A 5495-nucleotide genomic window follows, 5' to 3' on the forward strand; every position below is an offset into this window, starting at 1 on the left:
CGGGGCTCCCCACCACCCAGCCCACCGCAATGCCTCCGCCGGAGCTAATTCCTCCCGTCTGCGATTACATACCCCCAAATCCGCCACACACTTGGGGAAACAGGGACGTGGAGACCCGGGGGTTGTATATGGCAGTAGCCCCAGAGAGAAGGAAGGCGTGTATCTCCACTGGCGGTGACATGAGTTGGGTAGACAGGAAATAGCGAAAGTGCTCAAACTGCTGAGAGAAATCCCAAAAAGGACTCTCCAGCTGCAGAAAATCCCCACAGAGGCTGGGACAGCTGGCCTCTGAAGAAGGCCTCCAAGGCCGACAGAAGGGGCCCTTCCCGAATTCCTAATTACTTCTTGGCCAGGTTAAGGTGGTAGGATGGCTACACTTTAAGAGGCTCAATGGCTTCTCCCCAGAAAAGGGTGGGGTGCTTTCCCTCCTCCGTTGGCTAGGCCAGAGAGCAGCCAATCAGGCAAGATCTAGATGGAGGTCATCCCAGCCCAGAAAAGGAAGAGGGAAGAAAATTGGATGTTGAAAAATTGCTGGAGTTTATAAAAGGTGATCCAGGGTCCTTAAGAGCTCAGCAACTCACTATGAATGTTCTAAGAGGGAACACATTTAGGAAGAAGTGTAGCAAGTTGGCCCCCTATCAAGGCATAGAAATAATAAAAGCTCTTCTTTGCTCTCTAACAATCTATGCCCTTCATTGCCTTTGGTATCTTGATTCCCACCAGAAAGATACACAAAACACTGATACCTGTGATTTTTTCCTGGAGAGAGAAACTAGGGAACAGGGAATGAGGAATGAGAGGGCAAAATACCCATCACTACATATCTTTAATAATTTTTGAACTTTTACCATATTGAAAATAAAATTTACAATATTACTCAAAACTTAACCTTTTCCCAGGAGTCTTCCCTGGTTAATGGGTTCTTTTCCTTTTCTTAGGCATCCTTAGCCCTTAAATATTTGGTTTACACTATAGCAGTCAAATATTTTTTCAAAGATTTTATTTATTTGGCAGAGCGAGAGCACACAGAAGCCTGGAAAGCAGCAGAGGAAGAGAGAGAGGCAAGCTCTCCACTGAGCAGGGAGCCCAATGCGGGGCTCAATCCCAGGACTGTAGAACCACGACCCAGCCTAAAGGCAGACGCCCAACAGACTGAGCCACCCAGGCACCCTGTAGCAGTCAGGTTTAAACTGCATAACTTTGTGGCTCATTTCACCTTACATGTTTGACATACAAGTGTCCAACATTTCAGAATGGATTTTAAACTCCTTAGCCAGTCTTCCAACACAGGACTGTGCATTGCTTTGGGGTGTTTTTGTTTTGTTTTGTTTTCTATGAAAAAAGGATTTTGAGCTCTCTAAAGACAAGCGTATACATTATTCTTTGTAGCTTTAACAGAGCAGGAACAGAAACTTAACATTTGATGAGGAGGAGAAAGATGAGGCTGAAGAAGTAGAAACTGAAGGAAGCTGGGGACCAGATGGATATGGGTGTTGGGACATGTTGACTTGACTACTGGACCTTCCAGGAAGGGCTGAGCTAGGATATGACCCAGAGGATGGGGAGGAGGGGACTACATGGCCTTCATTGCCTGAAATAGCTCTTGGTAACTTGAGGAATTGGAGTCAGGGGTTGAGCTGAGGTCACGTGCCTGGTTCTGGCGTGGGAGCAGAGGTGAACAAGTGAGGTTGCCAGCCGGGTACTTTGGGCAGCTGGAAGAAGAAGGAAGAGCTAAAGTGTTATTTTTAATATTATTCAGATCACAGAAAGAGGATTTCCCAGTAGGGGAAAAAAGGGATATAATGTAGGTAACACAGATACTTCCAAGGTTCAGAGAGAGGCATAGGGGTGGGGTGGGGGGAGTGGTATTTAGGCTGGGAGTAGTTGCAAATCCCTTCTATGAAGACAGTCCTATGATTCAACTACTGAATTCACATTTGGGTAACTCTAGGCAGATATCTACCTATTTTTAAGCTTCAGTTTTCATTCTTTTAACAAATGTTGATTGAGGACTCAACCATTATAGAATGCATAGTATGAGCACTATACTAACTGGCTTGGAAGTAGAAACTTAGAATAGTGTCTATTTTTGTGGAACTTCGAAGAGAATACATATACATATGAAACAACTAGAGAATATAGGATACATGCTATTTTACATGGCATCATGTGTTTGGAGTAATTTTCAGGGATGGGTTCTGTTGAAAGACGGTCTTCCTCGAGTAGATGTGTTTTGGGTTAGTACCTGAAGGAAGTTATTGATGTAAAGTGACAGGGAAATGGAAGGAAATTGGTTGTACAAGTACGAGGAATGAACTAGGAAAAGTTTAAATGGCAGTAATTAGCTAATCTAATTAGTAGGGGAACAACAAGCAAATTGGCTCTGCAGGCCTATTGTACCTTGGGGATTCTGCAGCAGTTAACTCGGTTAAGGCATAGTGTTAATGAGGTCACAGTTCAGTCATGTATCCCGGTTAATTTCTGTCTTTTATCCAGCCAGATCCTTTCTCCTCACTCTAAGCAGCTGTCTCACATGTGTAAGCCCTTAGTCAGAGGGAGTGGGTCTGGACAAGAAAGCAGGGCTGGAAAGAGTAAATCTGTCCCTCAAGGTCACATGCCCATCTGAGAGTGGCTCCAGATTACCATCTTTGAACTGGAAAGTGATACTGACTGTATCCTGGTGGTGGGGGTAGGGGCGCTGAGGGAAAAAGAAGAAACGTTAGGAGAGAAAAAGAGGTAAGAACATTCTCCAATTTGGAACTTTATGTATATATAATATAAATATAAAATAAGATTAAAATATCTTCCTTTAAAAAAAATTTTTTTTAAAGATTTTATTTATTTGTCAGAGAGAGAGAGAGAGAATGCAAGCACAAGCAGGGGAGAGTGGCAGGCAGAGGGGGGAGCAGTCTCCCCACTGAGCAAGGAGCCCAGCAAGGACTTGATTCTGAAGCAGATGCTTAACCACCCAGGCGTTCTCCATAAAACGCCTTCCTTAAAAATGTTAAATGTAAGCCAGAGTTCAAGAGAGGGTTCTTGATCTTTGACATTCAAATAAAATAGGCTCAAAATTTAAAGATATCAAGGGTCACCTGACTGGCTCAGTTGACAGAGGATTCAGGGTTGTGAGTTCGAACCCCAGGTTGGGTGTAGCAATTACTTTTTTTTTTTTTTAAAGATTTTATTTATTTGACAGACAGAAATCAGAAGTAGGTAGAGAGGCAGGCACAGAGAGAGGGGGAGGCAGGCTCCCTGCTGAGCAGAGAGCCCGATGCGGGGCTCAATCCCAGAACCCTGGGATCATGACCTGAGCTGAAGGCAGAGGCTTTAACCCACTGAGCCACCCAGGCGCCCCTAGCGATTACTTTAAAAAATAAAATCTTAAAAAAAATACTTCATTTATTTATTTGTCAGAGAGAGAAAGAACACAAGCAGGGGAGCAGCAGGCAGAGGGAGAGGCAGGCTACCCGCTGAGCAGGGAGGCTGATGTGGGACTCGATCCCACAACCCTGGGATCATGACCTGAACAGAAGGCAGAGGCTTAACCAACTGAGCCACCCAGGCATCCCTAAAAAATAAAATCTTAAAAAAAAATTTAAATCGGGACGCCTGGGTGGCTCAGTTGGTTGGACCACTGCCTTCGGCTCAGGTCATGATCCCAGAGTGCCGGGATCGAGTCCCGCATTGGGCTCCCAGCTCCACAGGGAGTCTGCTTCTCTCTCTGACCTTCTCGTCGCTCATGCTCTCTCTCACTGTCTCTCGCAAATAAATAAAATATTTAAAAAAATTTTAAATCAATCCATATCCAATGGAAATCCCAAAATTAATGCCAATCTCATTAGTGGGGAGATGGAGATTTCTGTTTCCAGGCCCTTGTTTCTAGAGAAGCTGTTCTTCTTCCACACCAATTAGACCCCAAATGAGACATAGTCTTTAATTACTTCATCCTTCTTCCCCTTTCCACACATTACTCAGACAAAACTTTCCTGAGTGTGGAAATGTGACCAAAGATTTAGAGATTTAGAACAAAAACAGAGGAAGTGTTCATAACCAAGCACCACCATTTTCTTTTCTTTCTTTCTTTCTTTTTTTTTTTTTTTTTAAGATTTTATTTGTTTAGCGGCGCCTGGGTGGCTCAGTGGGTTAAAGCCTCTGCCTCTGGCTCAGGTCATGGTCCCAGGGTCCTGGAATCAAGCCCCACATCGGGCTCTCTGCTCAGCCAGGAGCCTGCCTCCTCCCCTCTCTCTCTGCCTCTCTCTCTGCCTATTTGTGATCTCTGTCAAATAAAATCTTAAAAAATATATTTTATTTGTTTGGCAAGCCTGGGTGGCCCAGTCAGTTAAACATCCGCCTTGGGCTCAGGTCATGATCCCAGGGTCCTAGGATGGAGTCCTAGGGGGATCCATCAGGCTCTGCGCTCAGCGGCCAGCCTCAGAGAGGCTGCTTCTCCCTCGGCCTCTCTGTTTCTCATGAATAAAATAAAAATAAAGTCTTTTAAAAAATAAGACTTTTGGGATGCTTGGTTGTCTCAGTCAGTTAAGCTGCTGTCTTCAGCTCAGGTCATGATCCCAGGGTCCTGGGATCGAGTCCCACATTGGGTTCCTTGCTCCACAGGGAGCCTGCTTCTCTCTCCACCTCTGCCTGCTTGTGCATGCTCTCTCTCTCTCTGACAAATAAATACATAAAATCTTTTTTAAAAAATAAGATTTTATTTATTTACTTGAAAGACAGAGAGGGATCACATACAGGGGTAGAGGGAGAAGCACGCTCCCTGCTCAGCAGTAGTCTGACTCCTGGAGGGGCTCTATCCCAGGACCCTGGGATCATGACCTAAGAGGAAGGCAGACCCTTTACCAACAGAATCACCCAGGTGCCTTAGGCAGTGCCATTCTTATAATGTCCTTCCTCTACTCCACCGTGGGAGAATTTCAATTACTTTTGTACCCATCTAGATCCAATCTCCCTCTTTTTTTTTTAAGATTTTATTTATTTATTTGATAGAAATCACAAGCAGGCAGAGAGGCAGGCAGAGAGAGAGGAAGGGAAGCAGGCTCCCCCCTAAGCAGAGAGCCTGATGCGGGGCTCGATCCCAGGACCCTGAGATCATGACCTGAACCGAAGGCAGAGGCTCAACCCACTGAGCCACCCAGGCGCCCCCAATCTCCCTTTTCTTATTTTCCTTTTGTTTTTCCCACTTTTATCAGAAGCATTGTTTTCCCTACTTGTATCGGGATGGAAAGCAGTACAGTGATATTTCTTTGCCTGGGTTCCCGCCTGAGGTCGCACCCTTCAGGTGCACACTTCCAGACAAAGAGGGTTTTCTCCCCTAAAATTAAGTCTGGTTCTTCCCCTCCCCCATTCTTTTTTATCAATATCAAAAGAGAAAATTATGCAAAACCTTAGCCCAGAGTTCGGAAGATTAATTTCCTTTCACAAAGATGTACAGCATAGTACCAGGCACTATAGAGACTACAAAGATTAACAGAAATTCTACT

This window comes from Meles meles, chromosome 7 (genome assembly GCF_922984935.1).
Source record: "Meles meles chromosome 7, mMelMel3.1 paternal haplotype, whole genome shotgun sequence".
In the NCBI taxonomy this organism is placed as follows: Eukaryota; Metazoa; Chordata; class Mammalia; order Carnivora; family Mustelidae; genus Meles; species Meles meles.